This window comes from Piliocolobus tephrosceles, chromosome 10, assembly GCF_002776525.5.
Source record: "Piliocolobus tephrosceles isolate RC106 chromosome 10, ASM277652v3, whole genome shotgun sequence".
NCBI lineage: Eukaryota > Metazoa > Chordata > Mammalia > Primates > Cercopithecidae > Piliocolobus > Piliocolobus tephrosceles.
The window spans coordinates 10823514-10837407 of NC_045443.1; the positions used below are offsets into that span (position 1 = coordinate 10823514).

General features: G+C 45.5%; 1 long non-coding RNA gene across 1 annotated transcript; it reads right to left on the minus strand.

Moving 5' to 3' along the window:
• Nucleotides 1-312: 312 nt before the first annotated feature.
• LOC111526622 lies at nt 313-9988 on the minus strand. The gene is made up of 3 exons (XR_002726441.1): nt 9476-9988; nt 3374-3671; nt 313-514 (listed from the first exon to the last, which is right to left on the minus strand). It is a non-coding gene; the product is annotated as an uncharacterized LOC111526622 (long non-coding RNA).
• Nucleotides 9989-13894: the final 3906 nt, after the last annotated feature.

Below are 13894 nucleotides of genomic sequence, written 5' to 3' on the forward strand. Positions count from 1 at the left end.
TATTTTTAATTAGCTGGGTGTGGTGGTGCACTCCTGTGGTCCTAGCTACTCAGGAGGCTGAGGTGGGAGGATCACTTGAGCCCAGGAGGTCGAGGCCACAGTGAAATGTGATCGCACCACTGCACTCCAGCCTGGACGACAGCGAGACTCTGTCTCAAAAAAAACAACAAAACAATAGAAAAGGATACATGTGAGTAACACGTACCTGGAGAATAGAGGGAAGATGATCTTTTTATCGGGTTTTTAAAGTTCCATTAGTGACAGTTTGAAAATTCTAATAGATCTTAGGAACTCCACAAAATTATTCTAAAGTTCACCTGATAGAAGAAACATGTAGCCAACACCAAAAAAAGTTCTGTAACAGAAGAGCAGTGATGGAGCTTACCTTTTAGTTACTTGGCCTCCTCATTTCCGTGTTTCTCCTCTGCCTCAGCTGGGACTCCCTCGGTCACACACTTGCATTTGTTATCGATTGTAACTACTTTGCTTTCAAAATAGTTAATCCATCCTGTGTCTGACAATAACATATTTATTTTAATTTAATTTTATTTTATTTTTGTCTTGCTCTATCACCCGGGCTGGAGTGCAGTGGCCGGATCTCAGCTCACTACAAGCTCCGCCTCCCAGGTTTACGCCATTCTCCTGCCTCAGCCTCCCGAGTAGCTGGAACTACAGGCGCCCGCCACCTCACCCGGCTAATTTTTTGTATTTTTTAGTAGAGACAGGGTTTCATCGTGTTAGCCAGGATGGTCTCGATCTCCTGACCTCGTGATCCGCCCATCTCGGCCTCCCAAAGTGCTGGGATTACAGGCTTGAGCCACCGCGCCTGGCCTCTAATAACATACTATTCTTTAGCTTGTTTGTTTAAGCACACACACTCCACTTATTTGATGACCTTATCAAGATGGCTGGTTCATTACCTTTCTGGCTTTCCCCAACATACCAGCCCTCTCCTTTCTCCATTTTCCTTCTTATCCAGCTCAGAGACTCCTTCCTACCCCAAGCTGCTTTCCTGTCAGTCTTTTCATTGATTCCACCTGCCAAAATTCTAAACCTGGTTAGCCCTAACCATCAGCATTCTCCATGCCTGCACCTGAGCAGCTGAGCGCTAGAGACAGTCACACAATAGATCAGAGACTATAAAATTATAACCGCTATGGGCTCATTCCTGTAATTCTAACACTTTGGGAAGCCAAGGCAGGATTGCTTGAGGAAAGGAGTTTAAGACCAGCCTGGACGACGACGACAACAACAACAACAACAAATGAGCCAAGTGCATGCCTGTGGCCCCATCTATTTGGGAGCTGAGGCAAGAGGATCCCTTGAGCCCAGGAGGATAAGGCTGCAGTGAGCTATAATTGTACCACTGCACTCCACCCTGGGCAACAGAGTGAGATCCGTCTCTTAAAAAAAATTAAGACCACTATAAACTTATAACCAACATCCCAAATGGACTCAGAACTCTTGAGTATAGTAAATCTGCTCTAGGCCAGGCTCCGTAATCTCAGTACTTTGGGAGACCAAGGCAGGTGGGTCACTTGAGGTCAGGGGTTTGAGACTGGCCTGGTCAACATGGTGAAACTCCGTCTTCACTAACAATGCAAAAATTAGCTGGGTGCATGCCTATAATCCCAGCTACTCGGGAGGCTGAAGCAGAAGAATCGCTTGAACCCAGCAGGTGGAGGTTGCAGTGAGCTGAGATTGCACCACTGCACTCCAGCCTGGACAACAGAGCAAGGCTCTGTCTCAAACAAACAAACAAAAAAATCTGCTCTATTTATCTTGTCAACTCACTCTCCCAGCCCCAAGTGGCTGGAGATGGAGATGAATAAGTGTATTTATTTATTATTTATTTACTTATTTATTTATTTATTTATTTTTTTTTTTTTTGAGACGGAGTCTCGCTCTGTTGCCCAGGCTGGAGTGCAGTGGCCGGATCTCAGCTCACTGCAAGCTCCGCCTTCCGGGTTCACGCCATTCTCCTGCCTCAGCCTCTGGAGTGGCTGGGACTACAGGCGCCCGCCACCTCGCCCGGCTAGTTTTTTGTATTTTTTTAGTAGAGATGGGGTTTCACCGTGTTAGCCAGGATGGTCTCGATCTCCTGACCTCGTGATCCACCCGTCTCGGCCTCCCAAAGTGCTGGGATTACAGGCTTGAGCCACCGCGCCCGGCCTATTTACTTATTTATTTAGAGACAGAGTTTGCTCTGTCACCCAGGCTGGAGTACAGTGGCATGATCACAGATCACTGCAGCTTCAAACTCGGGGACTCAGGTGTTCCTCTCACCTCAGGATCTCAATCAAGTAGCTGAGACTACAGGCATATGCCACCACACTTGGCTAATTAAAAAAAATTTTTTTTGTAGAGACAGAGTCTCACTATGTTGTCCAGGCTAGTGGTCTCAAACTCCCAGGCTCAAGTGATCCTTCCAAGGCTGGTCTGGAACTCCTAGATTCAGGCAATCGCCCCCTCCTCGTTCTCACATAATGCTGGGATTACAGGAGTGAGCCATTGAGCCTGGTCCACAACTTATTACTTATTAAAGCTTCTTTTCCTTTTTCCTTTTTTTTTTTTTTTTGAGATGGAGTCTAGCTTTGTCATCCACACTGGAGTGCAGTGGCACGATCTCGGCTCACTGCAACCTCTGCCTCCTGGGCTCAAGCGATTCTCCTGCCTCAGCCTCCTGAGCAGCTGGGATTACAGGCATGTACCACCACACCCGGCTATTTTTTTTGTATTTTTAATAGAGATGGAGTTTCACCATGTGAAAGATCACCATGATTTTTAGGCAACAGTCGATTAAATTACATTTTCCACATACTCCTCTTTCTGAGGCTAAGAGGTAATCTAAAGCCAATCTGTTTTGATATGTAGCATTCCTCATTTGTGTTGCTTGTATTGCCAATAAATTTAATGCCCTTGATGTTTTATTGGTTATAATTTCTAGGGCTGCCTGCAACCTTATGATGCAATTGAGCATATAGATGGGGGTACGGTACCCCCATGACCCGTCTTGTGCCCAGGTAGCTGGCCCACAGAATTTAATAATTTTTTCAGGAGGCAGTTTATTACTTTTTCAGTCTCCTATGTCCACATCCTGCTTGATATTTGTGTCTATTTTTGTGATTATGCTTCTTTTAGTTCTTCTTTTATTTTCATCATAAACTAGATATCTTAAGAGTTTTTCTTTTAGTATAGGCAGAAATAGTAACAACATGAGTGTATGTAATAGAAACATGCTTATATTATACAGAGGCGTGGTAAACCTTCCTCTGGACATAGACATTAGCAGCATTTGCAGTAATAACATAACAACAGAACAATTAGTGTTGACAGAATTATGACTAGGCTTATAAATTGTATTTGCATTTACTTATCCGGAGATGGTCCTCTTAACTTAGGCTGTGCGTAGACTAGTCAGCTTCCACGATGTGATCAGAGTAGAGCTTGCAGGATCCTCAAGCTTCAGCTGTGCATAGACTGAGCAGCCTCCAGAGTGGTCAGAGCAGGACAGTTGTCTTTACTGGTGGTTGGGTTTCACCGTAGGACTATTCGGGTGGGGCGATCTGGGTCTTGTTGGCTACTCCACTGGTCGCCATCGGGAGTCACTGCTGCCGCTGGTTTTAGCCGGCTATGGTGAATCCAAGGCGTGACACCTGCAACTTTAACAGCTGTGGGAGTAGACATGATCACAATATGGGGGCCATCCAATAAGGGCCCCAGGGTTGTTGGATTCCACCTTTTAACCCAGATAGAGTCCCCCAGCTTATGTGGATGCACTGGGTCTGTTAGACTTACACGTATCCTTTCCTCACCCAGCCTTGCACCTCCTGCATTGCCACTTCCAAAGCCTGCATCTGTCTTCTAAGGGTTAGCTCTCCTAACTTCTTTAAATTCCCTCTCATTTGATTGTGATTGGGGGTGGCCTTCCGAGCAATATTTCACAGGACGAATACCCAGTTTGTTTTGTAGCCATACACCTGACTTGGAGGAGGACCATGGGCAAGACCTGATCCCACCATAAGTGAATTTCGTGGGAAAACTTTTTTAGTAGCTGTTTGAGTGTCTAGTTCATCCATTCCACCTTCCCTGAACTTTGTGGTTGGTAGGCTGTGTGTAGTTTCCATTTGATCTTTAAATGTTGAGTCAGCTATTGCACTACTTCTGCTACATATGCAGGACCATTGTTTGATCCTAGGGTTAAGGCAATCCAAACCTTGGTATGATGTTTTTAGTAGCATCTTTGTTACCTTTTGTGCCTTTTCAGTTCTGGTGGGAAAGGCCTCAACCCACCCCAAGAAGGTGTAAACAAACACTGGCACATACCAGTAACCTCCTGCTGGAGGCAACTCAGTAAAGTCTACAAGAAGGTTCTCACAAGGCACAGCTCCCATTTCCTGAATTGCTGGGGGTCCAGTAGGTCCTTATTTTGGATTATTCTGGGCACAAGATAGACATGCTCACAAACAGCCCGGGTGATGGCACAGAGCCATGGCACATAGAAGTGTTGACCTATCAAAATCTCTAGGGTCGTCCTTCCAATGTGTGTTGCTTGATGGATCTGCTTCACAAACCTTGGGGCTACGGTCTCTGGGATGGCTAGCCTCCCGTCAGAGAACAGTCACCATCCACCTTTAATATATTTCCCTGTTTCCTAACCAAACCAAGCTTTTTCACTTGAAGAGTAATTGGGTACCTTCAGCAAAAGGGGCTCTATAAGGAGGGGCATTGCTCGAGTTCTTTGTTCCGGTAAAGTCTTGCTCATTGCTGCCCACCTAGCCTCTCAGTCTGCCTTTCTGTTGCTCTGCACCTCATAGCTTTTCCCAATTTGGTGTCCTTTGTAATGAATGACAACCACCTTCTCCAGAGCCCATATGGCTTCTAATAATTGTAAAATTTTCCTCTTTATTTTTTATTTCTTTTCCTTTAGTAGTTAAAAGTCCTCTCTCTTTGTATATTGCCCCATGGGCATGCAGGGTTGCAAAAGCATATTTTGTGCCAGTATATATGTTTATTTTCTTCCCCTTGGCCAATAACAGTGCTCTGGCTAATGCTGTTAATTCAGCCTTTTAAGCAGAAGTCCCAGAAGGTAAGGCTTGAGCCTCGACTACCGAGTGTTGGGTCACGACTGCATACCCTGCATATCACACCCCATCTGTTATGAAATTGCTACTATCAGTGAAGTATTCAACATCTGGGCTCTCCAAAGGGGTATCTCTGAGATTTTCCCAGCTCGAGAACATTTTGTCCACCATATTTATGCAACAATGGGGAAGGTACTGCCAGCAGTGAGGCAACCCACCGTCCTTCCAGTCGGGTTCTTCCACAGGCAGCAGGGCAGCTGAGTTAAAGGTATTTATAGTCTCTAGTGTTATCTGGGAATTTTCACACGAAAGTCCTTGATACTTTAGCATTCTAGAGTTGGACAGCCAACGATGTCCGCTTTGCTCCATTAAGGTGATGACAGCATGTCACACCCGAGTTATTAACTTCTGACCTAGGGCTAGCTTGTTGGCATCTTCCATAAGGGTTGCGGTAGCTGCCAACGTCCTGAGGCAGTGGGGCCAACCTAAGGCCACCAAGTCCAGTCTTTTGGATAAGTATGCTACGGCTGATGCAAAGAGCCCAAGAACTGAGTTAAGATTCCAACTGCTAATTCCCTTTTGTTCATCCACATAGAAAAAGAAGGACTGTTTCATATCTGGCAACCCTAGTGCTGGGGCCTGGATGAGAGCTTCCTTTATATCCTTGAAGGCCTTTTCCTGTTCCTTTTCCAGTAGGAGGGGCTCTCTTTCCCCCACTTTGGTAGCCTCATGTAAGGGCCTTACTACAAGAGGGAAGTCTGTAATCCAGATTCAGCAGAATCCCACCACGCCTAGAAATTCCCCGACCTGCTGCCTTGTAACTGGGGTGGGCAATGCACATACGGCCTCCTTGCGTGCACTTCCAAGCCTGTGCTGGCCTTGGGATACCATGAATCCTAGATATCCAACCTCTCGAAAACAGACTTGAGCCTTATCCTTGGACACTTTACAGCCAGCTACACGTAGCAGGTGAAGAAGCCTCTCTATTCCTTAGAGGCATTTCTCCCTCCTGGGGTCAGAGAATACCGTCAATATAGTGTAATAGCACAAAATTGTCACTAGGTGGCGCAAAAGCCTTAAGATCCGTAGCCAAGCCCTCCTCAAAAATGGTAGAATTCTTAAACCGTTGAGGCAACCTTGTCCAGGTATATTGCGATTGCCCCGACTGGAAGGCAAATATAGGCTGACTTTGGGGAGTAAGCCTCAAGCAAAAGAAAGCGTCCTTTAAGTCCAGACACGTGAACCATGCGGCCTCCGCAGGAATCTGTCCCAATATTTTGTATGGGTTGGATACAATGGCATGGATAGTGACAGCGGTCTTGTTTATCTCCCGGAGGTCCTGCACGGGCCTATATTCACCATTTAGCTTGCGCACAGGCAGCAGAGGAGTATTCCAGGAGGGCTTGCATTTCACTATAATCCCGTGTTCATAGAGCCAATTTAGATGTTTTGTTATGTCTTCAATTGCCTCTCTGGGTATAGCGTATTGATGGACCCGCACTGAGGCAGTGTGGGGGTTAAGCTCCACTACCACCGGGGGTCTGTTTACAGCAAGTCAAGGGCGGTTGTCCTCAGCCCATATACCTGGTACCTTGAAAAGCATTCCCTACATATTGTGTAGGTCTGGCTCCGGCAGCCTCCTGGTACACAGTTCATAGAGCCGGCATTCCTCAGCCCTTGACACAGTTAGAGTCAACACCATTGCCTTTGGCTTCCCTCTCTCTAGGGTGATATTCCTTTAGGTGTAAAGGAAATTTGTGCCTGCAGTTTCTGGAGTAAGTCCCTTCCTAACAAGGGCACTGGGCAATTTGGCATATGTAGAAACTCGTGCTGCACCTCCTGTCCTCCAATAACACCCCTCCTGGATTTACAAAAAGGTCTATTTTCTTTGGCCCCAGTAGCCCCTACGATAGTAGCACAGTTCTTTTTTGGGGGCTAACTGGGTAAGTGACCACAGAGAAATCAGCACTGGAATCGACCAAAAAATCCATTGACCGGCTTCCTACTTCCGTAGAGACATAGGCTCCCTGGGGCCTTAAAATATGGAGCCTGGTCTGTCTCAGTTCTCAAAATTCTCAGTCCCCACTACGCTGATCAGATCAGAATCTGTCCTTGAGGTGCCACGACTAGCAGCCAAATGCTGCAGTGGGGTGTTAGACCATTGACCATCATCTCCATCCTTTTCCTTTACGGGGCACTCGTCTTTCCAATGGCCCATTTGCCTGCATCTTGCACATTGGTTCCTGTCCAACCAGGACTGGCTTTCCTCTCCCGGTCTTGTCTGCCTTTTTCCTCAGCCGCTGCCTCAGCCATGCCCTCTAGCAAATCCAGGGTTACTTTCTGCTAGTGCAGCAGCTATAAATTGAGCCATTTCTTTGTTTCTGTTTCTGGTTTTTCTTTCTTCCCTTTTCTCCACTTCCTCCTTCTGGTTTATGTATACTTTGTTTGCTATTTCCGGGAGTTCACTAATATTTTTCCCGCAAAGCCTTCCAACTTCTGAAGCTTTCATCTTATGTCTCCCTGAGCTTGCCCGACAAAGGTCATATTTATCATATTTTGGTTTTCAGGAGCCTCTGGAATAATTGGAGTGTACACCCTATATGCCTCACAAAGCCTTTCATAGAATGCACTGTGGCTTTCATTAGGCTTTTGGCACTCTTCTGATATTTTACTCATCTTCACTGCCTTCCTTCCTTCCTCTGGCTGTTATCCCATTCAGGAGTGCCTTTCTAAATAGCTGCAGCCCTTCTATGCCCCTTGCCTCATTTGGGTCCCAGTTAGAGTCCTCATTTGGGTATTGCTCCTTGGCAAACTGTTGTGGGTTAGGGGTGGCCTCTGGGGCTTCCCTTTCTAACTAGCTGAGAGCTGCCTGATTAACTCTCCTTTGCGCCCCTGTATTAAATAAAGTTAGCAAAAGTTACTGACAATCTGGCCAGGTTGAGCTATGTGTCATAATAATAGAATCCACAAAACCAATGAGAGCCTGAGGCTTTTCTGTCTAGCAGGGGGTGTGCTGTTTCCAACTTAAGAGATCAGTAGTGGAGAAAGGCTGATAAACATAAAGCCTGGGGCTGCCTTGTGTCTGCCCCTGGTCATCATAAACTGGTGTACTGATCTCTCAAAGTGGCATCTGCAAAGCCTGTGGTTGTCTGGAGTGGAGGCACCCAGCTGCCTCACCCTGTCCATCCTCCTTGCTTTTTTCTAATGGGGGCTTCTGTTCCTCTTGCCGGGGGAGATTGAGCCTCATTTTTCTCTGAGCCTGACTCTCCGGATGCTCCCGGCTCTGCCTCCTGCCTTATTCTGGCCAAAGATGGGTAGACTGTCACATATGGGGGTGGAAATTCCCTTTCCTCAGGCAGGGTCTGAAGAACTGGTTTCAGCTGAGGCTTCAGGGATTCCTTTTCCTGGGAGATGCTATGGGCTTTAGGTTCCTCTGCTTCCTTTGGTTGGGCTGCCCAAGCCACCGATGCCTTGCAATATCCCCCTAGGCAGGGTTGTAACTACTTGGGGTGAGTTTGTGCCACATTGAGCCAAGAGTCTATATAGGGAAACTGGTCTGGGTATCCTGGTTGTCCTCCAACTTCAGTGACTACCTTAAACACATGGCCAATTAATTCCCTGTCTATTGTACCTTCAGAGACCCAACCCACATTGAAAGCAGGCCAATCTATTTCACAGTATGTCTTTAACTTTTGAGCATCCAGTTTCATCCCATAATCACCTCTAAATCCTATTTTAAAATTCTTTATCATGCATTCCAAAGGAGTCGATTTGGATGCTTTTCCTCCCATTTCCTCCCTTGTAGCACACTTTCACTCTCAGGTCCACCAGACCGGGTCCTGTTATGGGAGTTTGGGACACTGCTTAGCCAGGAACATGCCTTCCCCTGTCACAGCCTGCTGCGGCTGTGGAGCTGATAGGTCAGCCATATGCAGCGTCCTAGGTCTGATTTCCCCAGCACTCGCCTTGGAGCACACAGCCCGTGCTAAGGGATCTGTACCTCCCCATGCCACTCCCCACAGTGGCCTCTCCCAAAACCACCTCTTTCACACACCTCCCCTATCCCAGGACTCTTCATCAGACGAAACGAGCCTCTCTCATGTCCCAGGTGGGTTCATATGTACCACTCTTGCCACCCTGCCAGCAAGCTCTACGTTGCTGCACTTGCCGCTCTATTGGCCCATTTCCTCCCTTTTTCTAGTTCCTGTCTCCAGATCCAGTGAACCACTTTCACTTTGTTAGTGGGGACATGAGGTTCATCCAAATTGGCAGGCCACTCCTGCCGCCCCCAGCCACTCTGGATTGGATCAGTGGCCGTTCCCCAGGAGGTGATCAAACTCCCCTTCGTTCTTATGGGATGGGCTCCCCTGCCTTGGGCCCTTGCTCCTTACCACAGTTCCTGAAGTGCTGGTATTGTCCTGCAGCCCTGTCACTGGTTCCGTTGCACTGCCGAGCAGGGCACCAGGATGCAGGAAGAGTCAGTTTCCGTCCAGCTGAAGCTCCCCTACAGTGCACCTTGGATGCCAGGTCTCCCCTGGCCCTAGGGTTCTAGTCCCACAGGCAAAGGAGACAGTAAATCTGTCGACTCCAATTCCGATGAGCCTCCAGAAATGTAGCAGGATTTTCAAGGAATCAGAGACCGATAGGGTTCAGGAGGATATTTATTAATTATTTAGGTGCACTGGCCAGTCTGATTAACATCCAAAGGACTGAGCCCTGAACAAAGAGTTATCTTTGTTGTTGTTGTTGTTGATGATGATGGAGTCTTGTTCTGTCACCCAGGCTGGAGTGCAGTGGCATGATCTTGGCTCACTGCAGGCTCCACCTCCCAGGTTCATGCCATTCTCCTGCCTCAGCCTCCCGAAGTTACCTTTTAAGCATTTTGTGGGTGGAGGGGAGATCTGTGCAGGGGGAAGCATATTACAGAAGTGAGAAACAAAGACAGTTATTTAATTGAGATATGCATTACATCATTTCTTACTTTTCAAGGAAACATATGTTTTGCAACTTGAGTTTATCTGTCTAGTGACCTTGCAGCTGCACAGCTAGGGAAACAGGGTCTTCACAATGCCTGGGAAGGGAGGAGAGATAAGGCTCACCAGCTACAGAAAAACAGGCAGTTAGTTTTTAAAGGACTCCAGCTCTTTCTCTTTCTCAGGGGGAGTTGAGTTTTCTTACATACAACTGAGTTTCTGCTTACACATTCTTTAACTTTTCATTCCTGTTCCAATACCACAGAAATACAAAAGATTATTCAAGGCTACTATGAACACCTTTACATACATAAACTAGAAAACCTGGACGAGATGGATAAATTCCTGGAAATACACAACCCTCCTAGATTAAACCAGGAAGATATAGAAACTCTGAACAGGCCAATAACAAGCAGCAAGAATGAAATGGTAATAATAATAAAAAAAGCTGCCAACAAAAAACAAGTCTAGGACTGGATGGATTCACAGCTGAATTCTACAAGACATTCAAAGAATTATTACCAATTTTGTTGCCACTACTCCAAAAGATAAAGAAAGAGAATTCTCCCTGAATCAGTCTATGAATCCAGTATCACCCTTATACCAAAACCAGGAAAGGACATAACAATAAAAGAAAAATACAGACTACAAATATCTCTAATGAACATACTGTTTGGATGAACGGAGGCAAGATGGTGCACTTCCGGGTTCTTCTTCACCACCAACTCTTCCCGGGCGCGAAAATGCAGCCGGCTCCCAGGGAGGGTGCAGACCAACTGGGCATGCGCCAGGTGACGTCAATCTGAAGAGACCAAGATTTACCTGGTCGCACCTGCCGAACGCCCCTGACACGCCCATGCCCCACCTATTGCCCTCCCACTCCTAGAAAAGCCGCTCTCCCCCATTGAGCCACGCGGACTTCCCAGCTTCCCAGTCCTGTCGGGATATCCGAACTCCGTGGAGAGCTTGGGGGAGGGGAACTCTGCCGGCCTTCTTTGCCGGAGGCCCACAGACTTCTTCTCCACACCTTAGGTTACTAAAATAAACTAGCAGTTTTGCTCCTGACCTGTGCCTACTTGCTGGTTCTTTTGTGCTCGCTCTGGTGGTCTTAGAAAAACAAGACACATACATGTCAAAATTCTCAACAAAATACTAGCTAACCAAATCCAAGAGCATATCAAAAAGATAATCCACCGTGGTCAAGTGGGTTTCACACCTGAGATATAAGGATGATTTAACATATGCAAGTCCATAAATGTGATACACCACATAAACAGAATTAAAAATAAAACTCACATGATTATCTCAATATACACAGAAAAAAACATTTGAGAAAATCCAGCATCCCTTTATGATTAAAACCCTCAGCATAATCGGCATAGAAGGGAAATACATTAAGGTAACAAAAGCCATCTATGACAAACCCAGAGCTAACATTATACTGCATGGGAAAAGTTGAAAGCATTTTCCCTGAGAACCAGAACGAGACAAGGACGCCCACTTTCACCACTTCTATTCAAGTAGTAGGAGAAGTCCTAGCCAGAGCAATCAGACAAGAGAAAGAAATAAAGGGCATCCAAATCAGTAAAGAAGTCAAACTGCTGCTATTTGCTGATGATATGATAATATACCTAGAAAACTCATCCAAAGACTCATCCAAAAACTCCTAGAACTGATAAATGAATTCAGTAAAGTTTCAGGATACAAAATTAATGTACACAAAGAAGTAGCACTGCTATACACCAACAGTGAGCAAGCTAAGAATCAAATTAAGAACTCAATCCCTTTTACAATAGCTGCAAAAAATAAAATGAAATACTTAGGAATATACCTAACCAAGGATGTGAAAGACCTCTACAAGGAAAACTACAAAACACTGCTTAAAGAAATCATAGATGACACAAACAAATGGAAACAGTTCCCATACTCAGGGATGGGTAGAACCAATATTATGAAAATGTCCATACTGCCAAAAACAATCTACAAATTCAATGCAATTCCCATCAAAATATCACCATCATTCTTCACAGAACTAGAAAAAACAATCTTAAAATTCACATGGAACCAAAAAAGAGCCTGCATAGCCAAAACAAGACTAAGCCAAAAGAACAAATCTGGAGGCATCACTTTACCTGACTTCAAACTGTATTATAAGGCCATAGTCAGGCAGGCTCAGTGGATCACACCTGTAATCCCAGCACTTTGGGGGGCCAAGGCGGGTGTATCATTTGAGGCCAGGAGTTCGAGACCAGTCTGGCCAACATGGGAGAACTCCATCTCTACTGAAAATGCAAAAATTAGCCAGACATGGTGGCAGGCACCTGTGGTCCCAGTGACTCAGGAGGCTGAGGCAGGAGAACTGCTTAAACCCGGGAGGCAAAGGCTGCAGTGAGCAGAGATCACGCCACTGCATTCCAGCCTGGTTAATAGAGCAAGACTCTATCTCAAGAAAAGAAAAGAAAAAAAGGCCATTGTACTGGTATAAAAATAGGATAGTCACGGCTGGGCACAGTGGTTCATGCCTGTAATCCCAGCACTTTGGGAGGCTAAGGTGGATGCATCACCTGAGGTCGGGAGTCTGAGACCAGCCTGACCAACATGGAGAAACCCTGCCTCTATTAAAAATACAAAATTAGCCCAGTGTGGTGGCGCATGCCTGTAATCCCAGCCACTCGGGAGGCTGAGGCAGGAGAATTGCTTGAACCTAGGAGGCAGAGATTGCAGTGAACTGAGTCGTGCCATTGCACTCCAACCTGGCCGTCAAGAGCAAAACTCTGTCTCAAAAATAATAGTAATAATATTAATAATAAAATAGGGTAGGCACACAAACCAAAGGAACAAAATAGAGAACCCAAAATAAAGACAAGTACTTATTGCCAGCTGATCTTCATCAAAGCAAACAAAAATATAAAGTGGGGATAGGACACCCTATTCAACAAATGGTGCTGGGAAAATCGGCAAGTCCCATGTAGAAGAATGAAACTGGATTCTCTGACCTTATACACAAATCAACTCAAGATGGATCAAAGACATAAATCTAAGACCTGAAACCATGAAGATTCTAGACGATAACACCAGAAAAACCCATCTAGACATTGACTTAGGCAAAGGTTTTATGACCAAGAACCTAAAGGCAAATGCAACAAAAACAGAGATAAATAAATGTGCCTTAATTAAATTTAAAAGCTTCTGCACAGCAATAGAAATAATCAGCAGAGTAAACAGACAACCCACAGAGTGGGAGAAAATCTTCACAATCTTTGCATCCAACAAAGGACTAATATCCAGAATCTACAATAAACTCAAGCAAATCAGCAAGAAAAAAACAAACAATCCCATCAAAAAGTGGGCTAAGGCCATGAATAGACAATTCTCAAAAGAAGATATACAAATGATCAACCAACATATGGAAGAATGTTGAGCATTCCTAAGCTACAACACTCCCTCCTATCCTTTTAAACCCTGACCTTATTTGGGTTGAACCCATTTTACTGAATTTAGAATTCATGGTTGCTTTAAGTTTGAGCTTCAGCTTTCCTGTTGTTTTTCTGTGTTAGCCCTGCGGTGGGCCCCACTTAAGAAAGAACATTTCTCCAGGAATGAAATAAGCATGCAAGGAACATGATAAGGAAGCCTACTCTCACCACTCTATTCAACATAGTACTGGAAGTCCCAGCCAGAGCAACCAGGAAAGAGAAAGAAATAAAAGTATCTAGATATGAAGAGAGGATCTCAAACAATCTCTCTTCACGGACAGTATAATTCTATACCTAGGAATCCTCATAGTCCATTTCCAAAGGCTCCTAGATCTGACAAACAACTTCAGCAAAGTTTCAG